A 24,891-nucleotide genomic window follows, 5' to 3' on the forward strand; every position below is an offset into this window, starting at 1 on the left:
GGATTAAAATTATTTCTAGCATATCTGTCCCAAATACACAGAAGGAAGTCAGAGCCTTGATGGGAATGGATTCTTACTGTAGGCAGTGGATACCAAACTTCTCACTAGTGATTAAACCAATGTTGGCTTTGACAAAGAAGGCCATTTCTTTGCCATTGCCATGGCACTTGGAACACCAGAAAGTGTGTGATCTGCTCAAGACTGCACTGTGTTCAGCACCAGTTTTGGGCACACCAAATTATGAAAAGGCCTTCGAGTTGTACGTGCATGAACGTGATGGATGTGCTTTGGCTGTACAGGAACATGGAGGGAAGAATAGGCTGTGCGGTTACTTTTCTTCCAACCTTGATCCTGTCGCATGCGCTTTTCCAAGATGTTAGAGAGCTGTCAGTGCTGCGTCTGTAAAACAGATTGAGGGTATGGTCCTAGGCCATGCTTTAACCTTGTTGGTACCTCACTCTGTAGATGTTCTATTAAGTAGAACACAAACACAACACCTCACCTCCGCACAATTAACGAGATATGAATTGATCTTATTTGCACCGCATATAAAAATAAAGAGGTGTTGACTATTGAATCCGTCTGAACTATTACCTTTCCCGCAAGGTACTGCTTGCAGTGACAAAATGTCACATGACTGCCTTTACACTGCAGAACAAGAGACTAAAGGCAGTATTGACCTGAAAGATACACCTTTGAATGACCCACAAGGGGAGCTGCTTTGCGAAGGCTCTTGCTTCAAACTTCCGGATGATACATCCACAGCTGCTTATGCTATAACCACACTAAGCACGATTGTGGAAACCAAAAGAATTTCGTATAACTCCGCGCAGGCCGCAGAGATTATTGCATTGACTTGAGCTTGTGAACTTTACGAAGGGCTTAGAGTAAACTTATATACTGATAGTCAGTATGCTTTTAGGGTAATTCACAACTGAGGTGGACTTTGGGCTGAAGGAGGTTTCTTGACCTCACATGGAATGAAGATTCAATATGGCTCCTTGATAGTGCAGTTACTTTCAGCGCTTGCACTTCCCACTCAGTTAGCAATCATGAAATGCACAGCGCATCAGAAAATCATAAATGATGTAGTAAAAAGGAACGCTTTTGCTGACCAGATAGCCAAACAAACTGCTAGTGATCGTTATACAAATATGTACATACAAATGTTTGTACCATAGATGAAGGTATTGAATCTGTAAAGAATATCCAAGCCGATGCCACTTTAGAAGAAACTAAGAAATGGGCTGAGGGTTTGGCAAGGTTGGATGATGATGGGTGTCAGGTGTATAAGTTAGAGGGAAAATGATGCTGCCAGATGCGTTCATTACTATGATGGTCGCAATGGCTCATGGGCCCACCCACATCTGTGTCAGGAAGGTTTGCAAAATGTTAGAAAATGTCTGGGTGAACGATAAAAATCTCGAAGACAGCTGAGCGTTTTGTCCAGAGTTGCATGATCTGTCTACAGCACAATATGGGGAAGGGCACATCGACACCAAGGGGTAGGTTGGCCTACCTTCTGTCCCCGTTCAAGTTATCCACTTTGACTTTATTGAAATGGAGCGTTGTAACAATTTTAAGTTCGTATTGGTTGTTATTTGTGCCTTTAGTAAATGGGTTGAAGCCTTCCCTGTAAAAGATGCCACAGCAATGAAAACAGCGAAAACCATGCTTAAGGAATATTTTCCTATGTTTGCTTTGCCAAGGGTCATCTGGTCGGACAATGGTCCACATTTTATCGCTGCTGTAATTCTGCAGATATGTGGGGGATTACAGATCGATAAACGGTTCCATTTGGCTAGACATGCTCAGAGTGCTGTATTGGTAGAGAGACACAATGGAATTTTGAAGAACAAGCTCGCTAAGACGTGTGACGGCACCAAATTGAAATGGCCGGACGCCTTACCGATAGTGTTACTGTCAATGCGCACCACCCCACAGACTGAGACTGGACTCTCCCCATATGAAGTGGTCATGGGTAGACCAGCTAACATTTGGAACTTCCTAAAGCCCCGGGTCCTGAGGAACATTGAGCATGTACTTCTTTCTGATTACTGTGATAGGTTAACTAAAAATCTATATTTGATTTACCAACAGGTGCGAGAAGCACTTCCAGTAAAATACGACGGGTCCAGGTCATAGTATCCGACCTGGGGAGTGGGTGCTCGTCAAAGCATTCGAACGAGCATCCTGTCTCGCACCATGGTGGAGAGGACCGCACCAGGTTCTCCTGGCCACACAGACAGCAATTAGGATGGAAGGCAAGAGGCACTGGATACATGCGTTGCATGTCAAGAGGATACCCTTTCCTTTGCCACAGGACAAAGAAAATACAGAGAAACCTACCTGCTCTGCTCCCAACAATCATTCAGCATTGAGCAGTGCTGAGAGTGCTTCGGAGACACACCCTGAGCCCACGGGGCCTGGGGAAACAGCTGCTTTATCTCCACACTCTCCCACAGATCCTTTTGCATCTCTGGGCCTCATTACAACCCTGGCGTTAAGGGGTTAACAGCGCCGTAAAAGGCTGCGGCACCGTTAAACCCTTAACGCCAGATTCACACTTTAACTCCTGCTTTTTGCATTACAACCCTGGCGTTAAGGGGTTAACAGCGCCGTAAAAGGCTGCGGCACCGTTAAACCCTTAACGCCAGATTCACACTTTAACGCCTGCTTTTTGCAGGCGTTAAAGTCCATCCCGCTAATGGACCTTGGTGCTAATTACGGCACCGTAATTTACGGTGCCGTAATTAGTGCCTTCCCCATTCCCATTGAGCCCTATGGGCCAAAAATGGGAATGGGGAAGGGGCCATGGTGAATGGGGATTTACCGCCCCACCAACCTTGGAATGGGGCGGTAAATCCGCCATCCACCATGGCGGAATCCGGCATGGACCATGGTGCTAATAGCACCATGGTCCAATGCCAGGGTTGTAATGAGGCCTTCTGTCTGGTTCTGCTGCAAATTCATCACTTCTATCAGGAAGCAACGACACGTTGTTTGCAGATCATACTGTACCAGGAGTCACAAGTTACAATCTGTGTCCACGGAGCCACGGTTTGGCTGTGCCAACAGGAAAATCATCATAGGACTTGTACTTTGCCCTATCTTTTGCATACAAAGGAAATTTGTTGGCTGGGGATAGGAAAAGACTAAGAAAACGCGTGATCTGGAAATCACCAGCACATGAACTACAGCACTTTTCGTTTCCAAGGAACAATGCCTGCTATCGCCTCTACCCGTACGGAACAAATAAGTGACTCTTTGGCCAGTAAAGACAATGGGCCGCATTACGAGGTGGGCGGTAAGAGATTACCAGCACCGGTAAGGGCACCGGTGCCGGTAGTCCCTTACCGCCCTACTACAAGTTCCCTTTGCAGGTCTTCCCTTAACGCCTGTTTTTTCCAGGCGTTAAGGACGGGACCCGCAAAGGGACTTTGGAGCTAACGGTTACGCAATTTGCGGTACCGTTATTAGCGCCTTCCCCATTCCCATTGAGCCCTATGGGGGCTCAAATGGGAATGGGGAAGGGCCCTGGTGAATGGGGAATTACCGCCCCTGCCAACCTTGGAATGGGGCGGTAATAGCTCCATTCACCAGTGCGGAGTCGGTAAGGGTTTGGAGGCAGCCATGGCGCTATTAGCTCCAAACTCCTAATGAGGCCCAATGGACAATCAAATACATGGGGCCTCATTACGAGGTTGGAGGTAGCCATGGAGCTATTAGCTCCATGGCTGCCTCCAAAACCCTTCTGACTCCGCCCTGGTGAATGGTGCAATTACCGGTCCATTTCGAGGTCGGAGGGACCAGTAATTCCCCATTCACCAGGGCCATTCCCCATTCCCATTTGAGACAGGCCTTTTTCCTCCCTCTTTGAATGGGTTAATCTGCCCTACTCTTGTTTATGCAGACAATGCTATACTATTAGAGCTGACCCAAAAGGGACTGACTGGCCAGTAGTCTTAAATATGCATCAGGTTATTTTAAAGTCAATGGTCTAAATTAAATTTGAAGAAAACCAAGATTGTTATTTTTCGGTTAAAAAAAGAAAACAATTATAATTGATGTATAAATAATGTGAATTTAACTGTTGCTGATTCATATTGCTACTTGGGAGTCACGTTCTCAAGCAATTGCTTGTGTTCTGCACATCTAACAAAGAAGAAAATCTACTGAGGACAAGCCTGGGATGAATTAGGCGATTCTACCAAAAATGTGGTGGGTTGTGTGCAAATGTGATTTATGTGTTCCAAAGTAAGGTCTACAGACTCTAACACGAGTTGGTAATAACAAAAAAGGGATATGCCTCATTATAACAGTGCAGAGTTTCAGGGAAAACACAATCAAATGAACGATATGTTAAAAAGCATAATCAAATGAAGGACCAGGAATGCGTAAACACCTCATAGCAAAAGTGTATCACTCTGTGTGATTTGCAAAATGTCACTCACAATTCTTGGAAGTTGCAAGCATTACACAACTCTTCTTTCCTGGTATGCCTGATGCTTAGTCCTCCTGTGCTTGAGTACTAAAATCGAACATGTCTGATTTTCACATGCCCAATGCCTTAGGGTTCATCAATTGCCACTCAATTTCCTCCTAGCCTGTCCTGGGTAAATTGTCAGACAACAGTAGAGTTTGGCATGCCCAATAACCAAGGATGGTAAATGAAAGTTCAGGAAACACAAAAGACTCTGGAGTCTTGGAACTCAGTGACACACTTTATACTCTGTGGTGCCCATCACAGGCCCTGGTTTCTCCAGAAGGCCATGAGTCAGGTTCCTCCCCAGCTAAATCTAAGATTGGAAGTTATTAATTAAACTCTGCCTTACATATTTTCTCCTTTTTATCTTCCTATATACTTATTTCTTCTTCCACCCACATCCATTTGTATCTCTGCCCTCTGCCCCAACATGTACTCTCTAGTCTAGAGGGTTCTCCTCCTCCTTCGGCTCAACTTCTTTTCCTTACACTTACCTCTTCTCTCTTGTTCCACCTTCTCCGAGATGTGATGAATTCTCCCTTTTTTCTTCTCTTAATTTATATATGTTGCCTAATTTTCTTTTAATATGTATACCTTGTTTCTTCATTCTGACATTCTCTTCCTTTCTCATCATCCTTCCACGCTGACATGAGCCCTACTACAGTCTTCTCATCCTCCTTACAGATCTTTGACTTCTCCAACTGTATTCACTCCCTTACACCTTTGTTCTTTTCTCCTAATTATTTCCCTTTTACCAGGACCAACCTCTCCCTCATACCTTTGTTCACTTCCTCATACAAGCGCTTGTCCTTCACCAACTCCAACTGCACCCTCACAACTTCTCTCTCCTCTTCCTGTTTCCTTTCCTTCTCAAATACCAATCTCTCCCTTCTGCCTTAATTCTGCTCCTCCTCCCTTGCTCTGATATCTCACTCTTCTCCTCACACTAAAATTTCTTCAATGTTGGCTACTCTGAGCCCAGTTTACATTTTGTATGACACGGTAAAGGATTATTTAATAGAGTAAAGTAGGTCAGCTTTGGCCATGTCAGTTTGAGCACTGGTGATCGGTTTGTGCCTGTTTGTCCTTCCTCTCCTTTCCTACTGACACCTTGTAAATTGTGTTTCATTGTAATTGCTGTTGTATATCTCTTTATACAGTGATTTCAAAAGGCTGTACCACCATCTTGATGTTATGCAGAACTGCTGTGCTACTCACCTGAAATCTCCATGAATTTGTCATTGAAGGTCTCTGTAGCCAGCGCTTTCAAAAGGCTGTGCCACCATCTTGAGGTAATGCAGAACTGTTGTGCTACTTACCTGACGTCTACAAGAATCCTCTCTCTGTGTATGCATCGGCAATTCTGTTGTGTGCACATTTTTTTGATTCATGGCTCACAAGCCATCTTCAAAACTGTGCACGTTCATGACTTTTAACTCTGGTAATGGCTCGGCGACTGCTGGCGAAATTACATTTGGACCCCACTGTGGGCACTACTGTAACCCATTCATCTACCCAGGTTCTACCGGTGGTGGTGATATTGCATGCTGGGTGCCTTATCCTGGCCACCAGAGTTGCCTGAAGACCTTCTCTGGAAAAGGTGATTTTGTCACAGGCCATTGGAACCTGTTTCAAAGAGGCACTTATTCCTTGCATTTTGAAAGCCCTCACACAGGTCTTTAGAGAAAAGTATTTCTATAAACTGGTGCTTGTAAAGTTTTCCAGACTTCTTAGTTCAAAATAGAAAGCCACCTTTCACATTGTAACGTGACTCCGGAAGACGACTTATGTAAACCCTCCACATCATTATGTGGGTGGCCCTTGGTTTGGGTCATATATCATGAAAGGGACCTTTGGGTTAGGGTAGGGGGCAGGGCACAAGGGAGGTCAGGGGCGAGGGAATGACAGTTGGCATGTAAGAAGATAAGTAATAAAGACGTGTTTGAGACCTGATTAGGCTCTGCATATTCTGTGGCCCTGTCGGGGCTAGCAGCAGTACAGTTCATGAGTGAGAGCCTTTATGAGCCTATGTCAAGACTCTCACAGCTGGCGACGAGGGAATCGCCTGAATGACGGATCTATTTCTGTCAGAAAATAAATATTCCAACGAGGAGGGTGCTGTCGGGCACTGCATATGCGTGTCGGTGTGCCTCCATGTGTGACTGGTGGCTTAAAGAATGACAGGTATTTCCTGATCGCGTCATTCCGGAAACCCGGCACCGTTAATATTGAAAATAAAGGAAGTTACAAAGAACACAAATCTGTGTTGTTGGCGACTGCCTTAGGAATGGCTATAAAACATATGCTTCATTAACAGCACGCTTCAAGACAAAAAAAAATATATATAAGTGACGGATTTGCGCATGCAAGCAAAGTTATGCCAACTAAGAATTTTGTGAACAAAATTAAAATAACATAAATGAATAAGTTGCAAGAATGCTTTAGAGTGAGTGGAGCCAAAAAGTTATTAAAACACAGCGAGCTCAGTCAGGAGCAGCTTCAATAGTGAAGTTGTTGTTGTCAATTCTATCATGAGACTCTAAATAAGTACCAACAAATTTTAAATACCAATTAACATAATTGCCCACTACGTCTGAAGAAAGAGCCACCTCAACGACAGAGGCTGCTGGGACATCTGAAATGCAGACCACAACAAGTGGAGGCACACAAGTATTACACTTAACTCATGCCTTTGATATACGAGATACCAGTAATCTAGGGCCATGCTCAGCTACCTGGCTTCGTGATTTCAACTTCTATGTTGGTGCAATAGGACTTAAAGATGATATTAGACCCAAAAACACTCTCTCCATGGCTGTGGGTCCTGCTGTAAGAGGAATTGTGGGAGAATTGATTGATCTTGACACTGCCTCATATTTTGAATTACACTCCAAACTAACAGAATACTTTACACCACTGACAAATGTTGATTATGAGCGACATATCTTCCATACCACCCGACAAGATAAAGGAGAGTCCATTGACAACTTTGTAATGAGACTGTGAATTAAATTAAAACATTGTGAATTCCATAGATATTCTAATGAAGAGGCACTAAAATCCCAAGTAATAGCAGGGTGTGACTCACAAAAGTGTGGCACTAAGATCCCAAGTAATAGCAGGGTGTGTCTTCTGCAAAAAACTACTACAGAAGCAACAATCCCTTGATGAGATCCTGGCCTTGGCCTGTATGTAAGAGGCAGTGGAATTTCAGTTTGACAACCTTAACAAAGTCATTTTACAACCAAAAGTTACTGACATTAGGTGGTCAATAAAATATCGTCATCTGTCAACTTGAAAACAAACCGCAGTGAAGTGACCTGCTATCGATGTGGCTTTGAATATCCTATGTGGGGGAATGCCCGGCAAATCCTATGTGGGGGAATGCCCGGCAATGGGACAAAAATGTGCCACCTGTGGGGGATATGATCACTACAGAGCCATGTGCAAAAATGCACCGATTGAATCCAACATATGAAGAATATTTAAAGAACAAAGAAGAGCAACACCAACCAGCCTGTGTGATCATAAATGGATCAGGAGAAGTGAAAGAGAACACCAAAGAGCATATCAGACGGATGAGAGCAGGACAACAGATCCATCAAGGCATAATAGACGCAGACATTATGTACAGTACATAGAAATGAAGTCGCCATCCAGCAGTAAATCCTCTTCCTCAGGAGATGATCAGCGGTGGAAACGTGCTGAACAATGACTGAGCAACACAACACAGCCCAATACTTAACTTCCACTTGAATAATACGCCCATGGACTTTTTCTCATTGATACGGGAGCTACCATCAACATAATTAGCAATGAAGCCTATGACCTGTTACCAAATCCTCCGAAACTCAAGAAAGCCAAAGTAGACACCTAGCCTTATGGCTCCAACATGCCGCTGCCTTGCAAAGGGGTCATATCAGTCACGTGTGCACACAAATCTCATGTGGCAAAAGTCCAAGTGCACGTCCTCATATTGATACTCAGTTTTAAAACAGCAGTTGACATGGGGCTTGTCCACATTTTACACCAATAGATGGCTCACAAATTATTTTTCTCGGCCAGAAGATATTGTGACTGCATTCCCAAAATTATATTCAGGTCTGGGCAAGCTGAAGAACCGGAAAGTGCAGCTTCACATCAACCCGAAGATAAAACCTGTCACCCAATATTACCGGGGCATACCTATAATATACAGCACCAAGTGGAAGAGGAAATAAATAAACTACTAAAACAACATGTTATAGAACCAGTGACTGGTCCCACCCCGTGGGAATCATCCATAGTGCCTTTTACCTAAAAAAATCACCAGATGGATCCATAAGACTGTGTGTGAACATGAGGAAAGCAAATGAGGCCATAGAAAGGGAAAGACATCAAGCTCCCAGAATTACAGACATGATCCACCTTTTACATGGAGCCAAATACTTCTCAAAACTAGATCTCACAAAGGGATACCATCAGATCGATTTGCACCAGAATCCAGATACATCACCAATTTCGTAAACCACTTGGGGCTTTTTCAGTACAAAAAACGTAGTTTTGGCATCTTGTCGGCCGTAGAAATTTTTCAAGAAGAAATTCACAAAATCATCCCCCACATCCCAAACTGTCTGAATTAATCAGATGATGTACTAGTATATGGGAAATCCCAAGAGGAGCATGATGCCACTCTTCACAAAGTTTGCACTGCTCTTGTAACAGCAGGTTTGACACTTAATCGGTCAATGTGTGAATTCAGGTAAGAATCTCTGAGATTCTTTGGACGACATAGTCTTGACCAGCAGACGTCCTTGTCAGTAATGTGCGCTGTAGCTAGAACTGGCTTCAGGTATGGTTTTCTGATGGATTCGACTCCTGTACATGTTAAGAGAAGGTGTTTCAGTGTTTCAACTGCGGATGGGTCTTTACAAAATCTACATTTGTTTGAAAGTGCCAAACCGCCTATCATCAAAATTTCAATAGAATGTAACAAGTTGAGGCAAGCTCTTAAGGAGGTACTGCTCATCTTCCGGTTTGGATATTTTTCAACAAATGGTTGAAGGACATGGAGTTTATAGTGCATGGGCGGTAAATGTGAAACCAACTTGTATGATGCAGCTTTGTCGCAGGTGCTAGCCCAATCCAGTTTGTTTAACTTTTTGTAAATTTTCATGGGATTCTCCATTAGCTCTTTTTTGGAACACAGTATCAGTTTCAATGTTGTTTCTTGTTCTTCATACCATTGGTTTAGGGCCAAGCATCAGCCTCCCTCAACCTCGATGTTTACTGCATCAAGCAGCTTTGGGCGGTTTTCCAGCAGAAGCTTCCTGAACAGAATCATAGTGTTTCTCGCCATTATCGATGATAGTGAGAGCTGGCTCAGTTCTCGTTTTATTAAGACCATTGGCGTGGTGCTGGGTAAATTCAATACTTCCCTCCAAAAATGGCTTTCTAGCTTAAGCTAAGTTTTTTTTAGGTATCCCTGGCATGGCTTCAGCACCATAAACCAATGAGGGAACAACCTTATCTTTGAGAAAGTCCACGATAGGGGTTAAAGAAAAGCGACCGAACTTCCTGTCTATCACTTTTGCCTGTGAAGTTAGGCTCTTAACTTTAGCCAGCAGCTGTTTTTGCATGGCTTCTTCATGAGTAGAGTTGTCGATCAGTATGCCTAAGTATTTGAACTCGGCGACCTTCTCGATACGTTCACCTCCTAGGTTCCAGAAAAAGGTGTCGCTTTTTTCTCTCCCCTTTCAAAAAAATAGGATTTTTGTTTTGGACTTATTGATTTCAAGGCAGTTTTCAGAGATATAGTTAGCAAAGTTGTTAAGCTGGCCCTGTAGCCCTATAGCAGTTTGGTCAACAAGGATTACATCGTCTGCATATAGGATTCTTGACATTTTTATGTTTCCCAGATGTGGTGGAAAAGCCCTGGCCAAATGCTCTGTGTTCTTGTAGTCACGTATGAAGCTCAAGAAGAGCGCCAGGGCCAATGGGCAACCTTGCTTGGCTTGACCCCATGATTTGTTGTTTAGTTTAGTTTAGTTTATTATTTATAATGCGCAGTTATACCCAGGGGTATCAGGGCGCAGCATTTACAAGAATATGCGAAGCTTAGTTACAAGGTGTCAAAAGTACAAATTGGCATCGGGAGAATGTACAAAGCAGCAGAGGAAAGCAAGCAATATATACAGTATATACAAGTTTAAAAGTGGCACACGAAGTTACACAGTGTGCAGATCACATGAGGATAGACTTGGCACTTAGTTGTCTTGGCAGTCCTTCCGTTTCAACCAAGAGATTACCTTAGAGCGGAAGTTCAGGTAGGGCATGTCTACTCTGAGGTTGGGAGGCAAAGAGTTCCATAATTTGGCTGCTTTTACCGGGAAACTGTTACCTCCTATGGTGGCAAGTTTGTAATTTGGGACAGACAGGCAGTCTTTGTAAGCAGCTCTGAGGGGTCTCGCGGAAGCTTGTCTATGTAATCTGTTAATCAAGTAGATCGGGGCGGCGTTGTTGAGGGATTTGTAAGTAAATGAAGCCGTCTTTAGGAGAATTTTTATCTCTGGTGGGGAGACAGTTGTTCTGTAGGCTGAGTCCTGAGATGTGCACTCTTCTGGGGATGCCTAGGGCTGCCCTCAGGGCATTGTTCTGGAGAGTTTGTAACTTGCTAGTGGTAGCCTTGGAGGTTCCCAGATAAAGGGCGTTACAGTAGTCAAGGCGGGAAAGTATAAGGGCTCTAGCAAGTGTGAGACAGCTAGTGTCTGACAGAAAAGGTTTAGCTGTGCGGATTAATTTGCACGTATATGCAGATGAAGATGCCAGTGAGCTCAGTTGTCTTTTGAAGGAGAGGTTAGAATCTAAGTGGAAGCCCAATGTTTTAACCTCCTGTCCAACTTTTATGTTGTTCCCATCTATCTTGAAAGAGTTGTAGGCCGGGCTAAGTTTCATTAGACTGTGCGTTGTACCCAAGATGATAAGCTCCGTTTTCTCATCATTCAGGCATAGTCCATGAGTGGCCATCCATGCCTGGATGATGATATACACCCTATTTAGCAAGGCCAAATCCTTTCCATAATCTCCAGAAAGCGGAAGGAGGATCTGAGTATCGTCTGCATAATTAGTGTAGGTGATACCGAGATGATCCAAATCATCGAAAGGGGGCTTGGTAAATATGTTGTACAATGTAGGGGAGACACAGGAGCCCTGTGCTACACCGCAAGTGATAGGTATGGGGTCTGCTGCAGCTGTGGGAGAGAAGACCCTCATAGTTCTACCATTAAGGAATGAGGTGATCCATGAAATGGCCTCAGGAGAGAAGTGTGCTGCTGTGTGGAGATGTGAGCATAGGACAGAGTGGTCGACCAAATCAAAAGCTGCAGAGAGGTCAAGAAGGAGGAGCAAGGCAACGTGTCCTTTGTCCCTGAGTGTATCAATCTGAGCTTTCAGGTCGATGAGTGCAGTCTCAGTTCCATGTTGAGGGCGGAACCCTGATTGTCTGGATCCTAAGAGGTGGTGTTCTTCCAGGTGCTTCTGTATTTGAACATAGGCGACCTTGTCTAGGATTTTTAGTAGGAAGGGAACAGTCGTTATGGGTCGGTAATTGGTGGGTATGGTTGGGTCAAGGGTAGGTTTTTTTAGTAAAGGAAGTACCCAGGATTGTTTTAGATTAGTGGGGATGGAGCCAGTGGTGAAAGAGGCATTGATCAGTTTTGTGATGAAGGGTGAAAGATCGCGAGCAGCGTCTTTGATGAGCTGTGCTAGGCAGAGGTCTCCCTCGCAATTAGAAGGTTTCATGGACAAGATGATTTTTTCTATATCAAGAGTATTGACTTTGGAAAATTTGAAACAGGTGGGGTCTGTGGTTGTGCACTTATCCGTTTTTTGGAAGGGGACACGTCTTTTAAGATCGCTTTTTTGCTAGAGATTTTGGTTTGAAGGGTCTTGATCTTGTTGGCCAGGGCATTCTGAATTTCTGAGCACCAGTTTTTATCTTTGGTGCAGGTATCAAGGGGTAGAATGGGGGTTTCAACTTCTTTGAGAATGGAAAAAAGTTCTTTCATATTGGACTTGGCTGACGATATGCGAGAGTTTGTTTGGCCATGTATATTTCTTTTTTATAGAGTGCAGTTATTTTGGATAGATTGAGTTTGTTAGCAGCTGAGGGACATTTTTTCCATGTAGCCTCGCAATTTCTCTTTTGTTGCCTCAAGTTTTTGAGGAATGGTGTATACCATTTGTTAAGGTGTGATTTCTGTTTGCTCAGTCTGAGTTTGAGAGGGGCGATGAGGTCCAGTGCTGTGGCCATGGCTTTGTTATATTCCTCAACTAGGATCTCTGGGTCTGTGTTGTCCGAGAGTGTATCAAGTTTGGGGAGTAGGTTTGGGATGAGTCTTTCTGTGGTGATGTTTTTCTTGTTTCTGGTGAGAGTGGGTGGTGCTGTTGTGATGGGCGGAGGTGTAGGTCTGTCGGTAGTTAACCAGAACGAGACTAGGTGATGGTCGGTCCAGATTAGAGGTGAGATATTGGTGATGTTTGCTACACAATTGTGATCAGCCACCCAATCAAGTATTCTACCTTTCGAGTGAGTGGGGGCCATGCTTCTTTGCACAAAGCCTAGTTCAGCAAGGTTGGTGACTATAGAGTTAGATATTGGGTCTGCAGGGTCGTTATAGCCTAGGTTAAAGTCCCCCAAGGTGAGGACTTGGGATGAGGTTTTAAGATTGCTAGTTAGAATGGCGTTGAGGTCTTCATCGAAGGTACCGATGGGTCCTGGCGGACGGTAAATCAGGTGGATGGTGAGGGTTTGGGTATTATTGAGTGGGACTTTGACTGATAAGTTTTCACAGGATTGGACATTGGTGGGTGTAGCAAGTCTCATGGGTAGGCTGAGTTTATGTATAATGGCGACACCTCCTCCTCTGGAATTAGGGCGATCTTGCCTCAGGATAGTGTACTTGTCTGGGACTGCTAGCATGATCATAGGGCCTGCTGCAGGGTGTAACCAGGTCTCGGTAATAACGAGGAAGTCTAAGTCGTCTTTAAGGATCAAGTCTGCTATTTCTATGGCATGTGCTACTAAGGATCTAGCGTTGATCAGGGCTCCCTTGATTTTAGGGCTGACTGTCTTTATGGTGGTAGTTGTATTTTCAATGGTGCTTGTGTGACGTTTATCTTGAGTTAGTCCAGGTGTACTCTGGCAGGGGTGTATGAGTATGGGACTGGAGGTGAAGTTGTGATATGAGTTAGAGGTTTTAATGTTGGGGTTAAGTTGGGGCAGCTGCTTTGAGGATTTGTGTGAGGTAGGCAGCGAGCGGGCCAGTGGCTCATAGATTTTGGCTAGTCTAGCTCTGAGTCCTAGGTTCCTGTCTATGGTAGTACGAGGGAGACTGGGTAGTAGCTGAAGGTAGGCTGGGTCTGTATGGGATGGAATCTGGTTGGTGAGCATAGAAGGAGGGGGCATGTTGGACACTTGTGGTGCCATCTTACAATAAGTAGCGAGGTTCAGGAGGATGTGGGCGAAGGCGTGTAAACTTATGGTGGGTAGCCGCATTCTAAATACTGTTTAAGGTGAGGTCTTGACTGAATAGGTGCTAGTAGGGCAGCGTATGCTAGCCCTCTGAGCCTAGGATAGAGGCTGCACAGTGAAGTAGAGCACTAGGTTGCTATCTAAATTTGTGTCGTACTAGCAGGCTTGTCTGTTTGACGAGGCAATAGGTCTAAAGATCTCAGAGTTTGAGATAAAACAAGTTGGCTTAATACTCCTGGAATCACGTTTGAACAGTATGACTCAATATGACTAGACTCGAGAGCAGGCAGTATGTCTAGGTAAAACTAGGCGACATCTAAATGCAAGATTGAACAGTATGGCTAAATATGACTGGGCTCGAGAGCAGGCAGCATGTCTAGGTAAAACTAGGCGACATCTAAATGCAAGATTAAACAGTATGGCTAAATATGACTGGGCTCGAGAGCAGGCAACATGTCTAGGTAAAACTAGGCGACATCTAAATGCAAGATTAAACAGCATGGCTGAATATGACTGGGCTCGAGAGCAGGCAGCATGTCTAGATACATGTAGATTTGAACGTGCCAAAAAGCTGAGTGAACAATACGACAATGGGTGTAAACCTGGCCGGATATCAAGAGAGCATAGTGCAACTCTAACACAGATTTGGTACTTAGGCAAAGATACAGATTAGCAAGTAGGTCTGATCTAACACGTGTCACACACGTGATGTAGAATCGGTAGATATGTACATTGATTAGGGCGAGACTAGGCAGAGTCTTTGCGATTGTTGACAATAATGTTCACAAAAGTTAGAGAATGACCATCCTTTGCAAAGTTACCTTATAAATTGTGGTGCCTTGCACTAGTGTATCCACGAGTTGTAGAGCAAGGTAGGTCGTAGCTCCTATTCTGCTACTTGAAGCTCCATGGAGCGAACAGGGGCCAAACAGGGGCCTTTGTGTGGGCCTTTGTCGGTGGCTGGCGTATCCGCCTGCCGGCGGAAGAAGAAAGATTAAAAGAGCTTCGGTTGCCTAACAACGAAGCCAGGCGGCCAGAGCCTTGCTCTGGTGCCGCAATGCGCCTGCCATCTTGGAGTCAGGCGTAAGATAATGGATGAGGTCAGGCGGTGCCTGCAAAGCGGTGCCTTTTGAGACTAGAAATGAAATGAAGGTAGGTATGCTTAGTGCGCATACCGATAGATTGCTGGTCCAATCCAGCTAGTGGAAGCCTCACCCTTGTGGAGTCCAGGGTGCAGAGGCAATCCGAGGCACGGCTGGGCTGTGGGTTGTGGGAGCCGCTCCAGGGCTCTCGGGAGGCTGGTCTCCTGCCCTCCTCAATGGTGTGCTGCGGCTCAAGTGAAGATGCAAGGGGAAAACAGGGGCCTTTGTGTGGGCCTTCGTCGGTGGCCGGCGTTTCCGCCTGCCGGCGGAAGAAGAAAGATTAAAAGAGCTTCGGTTGCCTAACAAAGAAGCCAGGCGGCCAGAGCCTTGCTCTGGTGCCGCAATGCGCCCGCCATCTTGGAGTCAGGCGTAAGATAATGGATGAGGTCAGGCGGTGCCTGCAAAGCGGTGCCTTTTGAGACTAGAAATGAAATGAAGGTAGGTATGCTTAGTGCGCATACCGATAAATTGCTGGTCCAATCCAGCTAGTGGAAGCCTCACCCTTGTGGAGTCCAGGGTGCAGAGGCAATCCGAGGCACGGCTGGGCTGTGGGTTGTGGGAGCCGCTCCAGGGCTCTCGGGAGGCTGGTCTCCTGCCCTCCTCAATAGTGTGCTGCGGCTCAAGTGAAGATGCAGGGGGCAAACAGGGGCCTTTGTGTGGGCCTTCGTCGGTGGTCAGCGTTTCCGCCTGCCTGCGGAAGAAGAAAGATTAAAAGAGCTTTGGTTGCCTAACAATGAAGCCACGCGGCCAGAGCCTCGCTCTGGTGCCGCGATGCACCCGCCATCTTGGAGTCAGGCGGAAGATAATGGATGAGGTCAGGCGGTGCCTGCAAAGCGGTGCCTTTCGAGACTAGAAATGAAATGAAGGTAGGTATGCTTAGTGCGCATACCGATAGATTGCTGGTCCAATCCAGCTAGTGGAAGCCTCACCCTTGTGGAGTCCAGGGTGCAGAGGCAATCCGAGGCACGGCTGGGCTGTGGGTTGTGGGAGCCGCTCCAGGGCTCTCGGGAGGCTGGGCTCCTGCCCTCCTCAATGGTGTGCTGCGGCTCAAGTGAAGATGCAGGGGGCAAACAGGGGCCTTTGTGTGGGCCTTTGTCGGTGGCCGGCGTTTCCGCCTGCTGGCGGAAGAAGAAAGATTAAAAGAGCTTTGGTTGCCTAACAATGAAGCCACGCGGCCAGAGCCTCGCTCTGGTGCCGCAATGCGCCCGCCATCTTGGAGTCAGGCGGAAGATAATGGATGAGGTCAGGCGGTGCCTGCATAGCGGTGCCTTTCGAGACTAGAAATGAAATGAAGGTAGGTATGCTTAGTGCGCATACCGATAGATTGCTGGTCCAATCCAGCTAGTGGAAGCCTCACCCTTGTGGAGTCCAGGGTGCAGAGGCAATCCGAGGCACGGCTGGGCTGTGGGATGTGGGAGCCGCTCCAGGGCTCTCGGGAGGCTGGGCTCCTGCCCTCCTCAATGGTGTGCTGCGGCTCAAGTGAAGATGCAGGGGGCAAACAGGGGCCTTTGTGTGGGCCTTCGTCGGTGGCCGGCGTTTCCGCCTGCTGGCGGAAGAAGAAAGATTAAAAGAGCTTCGGTTGCCTAACAACGAAGCCACGCGGCCAGAGCCTCGCTCTGGTGCCGCGATGCACCCGCCATCTTGGAGTCAGGCGGAAGATAATGGATGAGGTCAGGCGGTGCCTGCAAAGTGGTGCCTTTCGAGACTAGAAATTAAATGAAGGTAGGTATACTTAGTGCGCATACCGATAGATTGCTGGTCCAATCCAGCTAGTGGAAGCCTCACCCTTGTGGAGTCCAGGGTGAAGAGGCAATCCGAGGCACGGCTGGTCTGTGGGTTGTGGGAGCCGCTCCAGGGCTCTCGGGAGGCTGGGCTCCTGCCCTCCTCAATGGTGTGCTGCGGCTCAATGGTGTGCTGATCTCTTCAGATAGAGTCCCTTGATGATCAAGCCTAACTTGTATTCTGGTGGCCGTGTTGAGGGCTATGATTTGGTGTAATAAGGCCGCTGGGCAATTCCACTTTCTCAACTTGTTCCAAAACCTTGTTCTATCGACTTGGTCAAATGCTTGACTTAAGTCGATGAAGGCCATGTATGTTCTGGGCCCCCCCGCTCGAGACTTGCTTTTTATGATACTCAATGTTAAGATGTTGATGTTGGTCCCCACTTTTTTTTTAAAGCCAGATTGGAACGGGTCATACAGGGTGCCCCGCTTGCCCAGCTTTGAAAGTGATGGAGGAGCAGTGATCCATAGACTTTGCCAATCACGTTTAAGAGAGCAATTGGACGGACGTTCGTAGGGTCCTCTCTCTTTCCTCTCTTGTAGATCGGCACTACTACCGCGGTAGTCCAAGATTTAGGTAGAACCTTCGCTGCTGTTGATCTTCAGAAAACTTCACTAATGAACCCAGCCCATGCTTCAGGATGTTGTTTTAGGTGCATGTTTTTCAGGCCATATGGGTCCAAGGCCTTTGACTTTTTCAGTTTTTTCAGGATATCCACAATGTCTTCCTGGTCGTGGAGCTCCACCCAGGGCGGCACGCTCTGGACCTGTATGATGGTAGGTGGTGCGATTGGATCGTAGAAAAGCTTTTTAAAATGAGTTATCCAGGTGTCTTCTCCAATGCCGTTGATTAGTGAGTCTGTGGTAGTTCTTTCCGTTGAGTTAATCAGGGCCCAACATTTGCGGGAATTTTTACCGCACACAAGCCTCAACATTTCCTCCAAGTCTCTTTGATACAAGGAAAGGCGGTGATCTTTTAGCCACAACTTGTATTTCATCTTATCAAGGCTCAGAGCTTGTTTGTTGACCTCACAGCTGTCCCTTGTGAATATTCTCTGGAGTTTCCCGAGTATGCGTCTTCTAGCAACCAGAGCCAGATCGTAATATGGACTGGTTTTTCGATAGATGTTGCACAGTTCAAACTTTGTTTTTTAAAGGTGTTGAGGAGGGCACCATAGACAGGTAGATTGCGAGCGTCTCCTTGAGTCCCTAACTAGGCATATTTGCTTGTTAGAGTGTTGAAGTTTTTTAGACTCAGAGACAAACGATTGCCTTTCGGATTAACTTCCACGTTCGGTTTGAACATTGCTTTTTCAAGTGAGGTGACTGGCCAAGTTGTGCACAATAGGTTATGGTCACTTGCCATAGTTTTGACGATTGTAAACGATGTAATAGTCGTCAGAAGGACCACTGAAACAAAGATATAATCTATTGTTGCCGATGAGATATGTCCTTCCCAAGTTGGAATGCGGTTAGTGCTAGGGAAGATGGAATCAAGATTAACAAGTTCTTTCGAGTTCATCAGCAAAGACCATTTTTTGCCGTGCAGCCCTAGTTTTAGACGCCTTGCAGGACTTTACAGCACAAACTGCGTTTAAGTCACCACAGATGTACAGGCAAGTTTCAGAGTGGTCGATGTAAACTCTGTCGATTTCTTTCTCCAGCATATCCAAGAAGTCTTGATCTGAGTTGGAGTCTGGATTCCAGTAGACATTGATGATAATGGCTGAAGTTGTAACTGTTTTCTCCAAAACTTCGTTCCAGTAGTTCCATTTCACCTGGACTGTTAGTATAAAAAGAGATGTTGTCAGGATTTTAGTCAGTTTAAGCCCCTTTCCAATTCTGATTGCTATTAGCAGGCCCGAAGATGGTCTGCCTTTTGGACCTTGTTTAGCCGTGTCAAAAGCGATTTCAAACCCGTCCAGAATAGGCTTGGTGGTGAGTCATGTCTCCTGAAGGCACAGGATATCATAAAGAGCAAGGTTGACGTCGCCCGATACTGTCAAATGGACGAACCCTCGTGTGTTCTACGAACCTAGCTTCACAATTGAGTTGGTTGTAGATCATGTCAAGTCTTTGGTTGATTTCTGCACGTGCTTGAATTGCTACTTTGAGCAGCGAGAGATTTCGGTAAACATGCCCACAGGTTTTGTAGGGGATTAAGTTTTTCCCTGTCCGTGGGCTGTTTATGGTCTTTTGCTATATTCTGCGTGCAGGTTCTTTTGATTGAAGTTAGTGGGCCACTAGGGGTTCTTTCGTTTTTCGTTTCTACCTCTTCTTGGCATTCTTTGTAGTTGTTTGAGGTAAGGAGGACTCTTTCTGATTTTCTAGTAGCAGGAGCACCTGAGCTCGCCATGCGCGCTCTGCTTGGCGTCTCTGACAGTTATGGGATTGGATGCCCATCTTTGCACCGCCCAGCGGGGTTGTTTTGAGTTACAACCTCTGGAGATCTGGAATATTTGGTGTTTTCTTTACTTTTCCTTAAACTTGAGTGTGACCTGCTTTTGTTCGGAGATTCCTCATATTGCTGGTGTCGCTCAGTGTCGATTTCTTTTAGGTCATATCACAGCTTTAGCAGTTGTTTCAGGGTATCACGTAACTTCTGTTTAACAGACCGAGAAGTAATGTATCGGTAGGTGGTTGCCTGTCGACCTTTGTGAATTGGTTCTACGATTTGCAGGTCGCTTGATTCTATTCCTATTCTATTCTATATACTTCCTTTTTAAGTCTACAGTTTCAGTGAGACTCCCTTCCTTCCAGTGCTATTACTTTTTTGGCCACAGGAGAAGCCTTGCATTGCCCCATGTTCAACAATTCACATTCATTAAAATGAACCAGCATTACAATGAGAAAGTTTATGGAATACACTTGGAAATATCCAACCTTCTCCAATGAGGAAGGCAGTTTCCCACTTCAAGTCACACACTCCGAAGTGGAGCTTCTGGATCATGGAGGTTGAGGTGTGACTGTCATACCATGTTTGATGCCATAAGCGTTTGTGCCACTACTGTTCTGTTTGCAACCTTGCGCCTGCTATATTAAAACTATAGAGGTTGGGGTAAAATGCTACCTTCATAAAGGGGCATGGGTCGTTAACATGACAATTGTTCTCAGCCTATCTGCAACCTGAGACTCAATAACATTGCCATTTTTCAGATTACGCCTGATGCTGAAGAGCTGCCAACATGAGACATGTTCAGGTTCTCACAACTACTTGATAGCCCCCAAAATGGTAATTGTGGGATTCTCCACACTTCCCGAGAGCTGCCAACATGACAGCGTGTGTGGGTTCCCTTTGATGAGAGATGGTCAGGTTCTCCTCGCTAAATAACAGTCATCAACATGAGCAATTATTCTGAAGCTTGTTGAATTTCCTCAGAGTTGTTGCAGGAAACCTTATAGCCAGGGAGAGGGGCACTAGATTGTGTGCCTTACTTTTAAGCGGGCCTAAAGCTTTTGGAAGATCCTCTGGACTCCCATGAAGCAGGACTGACCAATCCTGAGCCCCTTTCAGCAGAGTGTGGGAACCCAGCAGTAAGGGCAGTTCACCTTGACAGCCAGGAACCGCGCTTATTGCTATTTCCTGTACCGCAAGGAGCTGAAACGCGAAACAGCCACTGAAAGTGAAGTTTGACATTAGCCAGTTTTGCCAGTTTTGACAGTCCCCGTGCAGTGCCTGAGTCCCAATGTTCTCCCTCTTGTCCCCACAACTGAGGCCCAGGAACAGTGAGATCTGCAGAGCTACACAGGAACAGAGGTCATCAGCTGCATCCTTTTCTTCTTTACCAAGGTACTGTAAAACAGGTCTAAGAGAACTCACCTCTTACTGTAGAAGTGCGTGTAACTTCCACAACTCACAAGCCTAATCAGCTGGTGTCCCTACATTTGATTCTTCTTTTCATCAAAGACTCCTAAGAACTTGTGCAAAGACTTTTCCATTTACTTACCTGAAGTGCTGCATCCTAAATAAAGACTTTTGCCTATTGACTTTGGCTCAGCCTATTGAATTGAATGCCTCTTCTAACTGATATATGAAAGTATTTGCCCTGCTAATGAATATTTGTAATTTCTTGTGTTCGAATAACCTTTGCCTTTTATCAACGTTTTAAGAGTGTTCTTAATGCCAACAGTAACATATTAATGTCCCCAGCACCCTTGTCATTGAAGTCACCTGTGGGTGTAGGTTGTGTCCGTGGGCCATCCCAAAAAGGTCTTGTCTGATTCAGAAACTCAGAATGTACAGTATTGAAGTCTATTTGTATGTTGCTAGTATATTGCTCCCTGCTAAAGAAAGCTTTATAACTGACTGATAAATAATGAATAATTGTTTATGCAAGAAACCTTGAGTGTAAGAGTTTATTTGAATACCTGTAATTGTGAATGTTTGTGTAACTCCACTACAGCTCACATTTCCCCTTTTGAGATAAGCCTGGCTGCTCAACACGCTACCAAAACTGTGTAGTACAAGCGTATCTCAAAGGTTGGGCTGCCTTTACCTGTAGTCATAGTTGTTTGTAGTGTTCCCAGAGGGTACTGCATTCAACTTTGCTTAACAGTCTGGTACTTGCAGATGTAAGGATGTGTTGTATTTAGGCCTGTGCATAGCCTGACCAGAGGTTGTCTTTTAAGGATTACTGTGGATTCTTACATTTAACAAGTCACACATACAATTACTGATACCTTCAATACATAGCTTAGCGGGAGTAACACATTGGGAAAGGTGAACAATGTGGTTTTCAAAAAATGTCTGAATTTGTGTGAATTTCATTCTGCCTCAATCTCAGGCATATTGTGTTCCAGAGGTTTGAACCAGTAGCCAACATTGTTTTCTGTTATGTGCCTTGTTGCTAAAAGGAAGCTTAGCCTTCTTGTTCCTTCAGATTTGTGGCACTCTGATTTGCTATCATGCATGAAATATTTGGTCAGGTGTTTTCTGGACTTGCTGTGGTGTGTGATGCAACATATTTTTGAAATTGTTCTTTGCTCAGTGTGGAAATGTTTGAAGCAGTTTGATGCAGTCTCTCTGTTTGAAGTCCATGTTCATTTAGCCTTTAGGTTAATTTTCTTTACATTTACGGTAGAATGAAAGTGTTTTCCATGTTGCTGTTGCTGTAAGCGATGTTAGGGCCAATTCTCTTCTTATTATCTGTATTGGCAGGGCCTTTGGAAGACTCAAGAAATGTTTCCAAAATATGCTTTCCGTCATAGAACATACTTCTTCCGGTAGAGTAAATGAGGTCAAAATTGGGACCAACTTCATCCTATAGAAAGTCACCAGTGGCTCTAACGAGAATCTGCATTATTTCTTCAGAAGTTCTCTTCCTTGAGCTGCAAGATTTTTCGCTTTGCTTCTCATTGCGTCGACTCTTGGGGCATCACATTTACTGGTAATGATACAAACACCCAAATAGGTGAATGATCTAACTTCCAGAATGTTTTCCCAGTTTAGTTTCCATGCCGGTTTCTTCTTACTACTCTTGGCGACTCCAGTTTCAAATGACGTAACTCGCGATTTCGCTGGGTTTATTTTTAGATTGTTGTTTTCCACATTGTTAAGGGTTTTAAAGAGGTGTCACACTCCAGACCAGGGCTCTTTATACTGGCCAGGGATGCAGCACACAATCAAAACACTTTTAGATTTATGAATTTGGATTCAGCTTTGAGAAGGCTGGCGTGTAATTGTAGAATAGTTATTTATTTTTTAATTATGAACAAAAATCAAACACATTCAATATGAGGCAGCAATCACCAGTGTGGTCATAATGACACAATAAAATGAAAGGATACACTTAGTTTAAACTTCTATCATCAGAGACACAATGCACAATTGAAAGAAAGCAAGATTCCTTTTGGGTAGTGCTTTTAAATGGCACCACACTTAAGCATTCCCCCTGCAACACTCCCCAAACCCCTGTTAAACACATTTTGTGTGGGTGGAGAGGAGTAGCAAGGAGTCAGGTATACTATGCAAAGATCGGATTGAAAATCTGATCTAGCACCCCTGAATGGGTGATCAGAATCAGATTAAGCTCTCTTGAAAAATTAGCAAAATGGCACTCAGAATTACTGAATGGTGAGTTTACATGTGCGGTTGAATCAATAAGGCAAGAATGTGTATGGTTGTATCGAAGAAGCAAGAAAACTCGCAAGCTACAAGCAACATACTAAACAGCGGGCATACAGTGTAGATAATCAAAAATGGAAGGAAACACAGTAAAATAGCAAAACGACTTGGAAAATGAGCTAAACAGACAAAATCCGAATGCGGTTTTAATGCTAAGGTACGAAGGCACATAGCAGGTATGATATGAAAGTGAAAGGGTGATTCTGGATGGATGACAGTATGGAATTTTTAAAGGGAAAAGAAAAATCTGCTTTTTAAAATGAAAGCATTTGCACAGGGAAAATTGGTTTAAAAAGGAAAATGACAGGTTTTACTGAGACTATATTTTAGTGGCTAGAAAAGAAGAACGCCGCCCGCGACAAAGGTTAATTTGCAATTTTAACCCCCTCATGCTGTGTGTCTCTTTATATGGGAATTGATTAATGTATTCAAAATAGTAATAAGGACTTATATAGCGGACTGAAATTATTTTAAAAGAATGGCGCTAACACATGGAAATTAACACAGATTTTCCTAAGGACAGGATACACAGAGGATTCTGCAAATTCTTTAGGATTTTGCTAGGGCATTTATAGGATTTCTATGGGATTGGACATAATACCAGGTAACAAAGCAAGGGATGCAGTTTTTGGTTACTTGGGAAGGGAAATACTTACAACAAGCACTTAAATGGAATAGTTTGGACCGCCAGCCGGACCTCGGGACACGGGACACAGATCTGGTCAGTTGGGCAACAGCTGGGCTCTCCTCTAAGGACACAGCGGGGCAACTCGTGTCTGGTCTCTTGGACAGCAGGGTGAATCAGATGGGCAAAGCAGGTAACTGGGCAAAGCAGGTCTGGTCGCTAGATAATCCCAAAAGGGTTCGACAGCCTGTTCCCCTTTTTCCCTGAGTTATTGGGATTTTTGTAAGGTTTACTTTAGGATTAGAGGTTCAGGCTGGATAAGAGGTTCTGCCTGGATCTGCAATCAGCTACCCTTGGCCTGGCACTGGAATCTGACATCTTGCAGGGTGAATGTGGAATGCCTGGATCTCTGGATGTTGATTTATGAATGCTGGAGTTTCTTGAATCTTGGATTTTTGAATGTCCTGACTTCCTGTATGTCTCCACATTATATAGACAGGATGACATCAGAGGATTTTTACTATGTGGGCAGAACTAATCTAGACATACCTCTAATTCGGATAGGTCAGCCAGTAACTGTTGCCGCCTCCCTGTAAGCAGATTGGAGACTGAAGGAAGTTACTCAGTTTTAGTGTGTATTTTTTACAATGAGCTTTGTTCTACCAAAGTTACTTTTGCCAAAATCAGTTATGGAGCAAAACATTTATATTTGCAAATGTCATCATCAGGAAAATCAGATAGGCAAATTCCCTATTTCACAAGGGACATTTCTGTCCAAACGCCAAGTTTGTGCGATATTGCTTTGTCATTCTGGCAATCTATCACCATTTCCTTGAAAAACATTTCACCTATAATTCTAAAATTGTCTACATATATACATATTACCACTGGGCATATTTTCATTAAGTTGCAAATCTGTACCATGCACGCTTTCTCCAGTAATGACATTTTACTGGGGTTTGCGTCCACCACATGTCAGAAAAACCTGCAATGTCTTCGTTTAAAGGAGCAAAAATGACATTTAAAACTGTCATAATTTCACATTATTATTTCTCTAGGTTACTGAAATAAATACTTTGATATCCAAAGTCCTTTAAATCAAATGGATGGCATCTGTCAATGGAGGGCGGTTCTTAAGAATTCCACAGTCATACTACCCCCACTGTGTCAGCACTGGGCAGCAGGGCTACCATAGCAACCTTTCATTCTGGCAGATGCAGCT

The sequence above is a fragment of the Ambystoma mexicanum genome, chromosome 4p (assembly GCF_040938575.1).
Source record: "Ambystoma mexicanum isolate Mex_15411 chromosome 4p, UKY_AmexF1_1, whole genome shotgun sequence".
NCBI lineage: Eukaryota > Metazoa > Chordata > Amphibia > Caudata > Ambystomatidae > Ambystoma > Ambystoma mexicanum.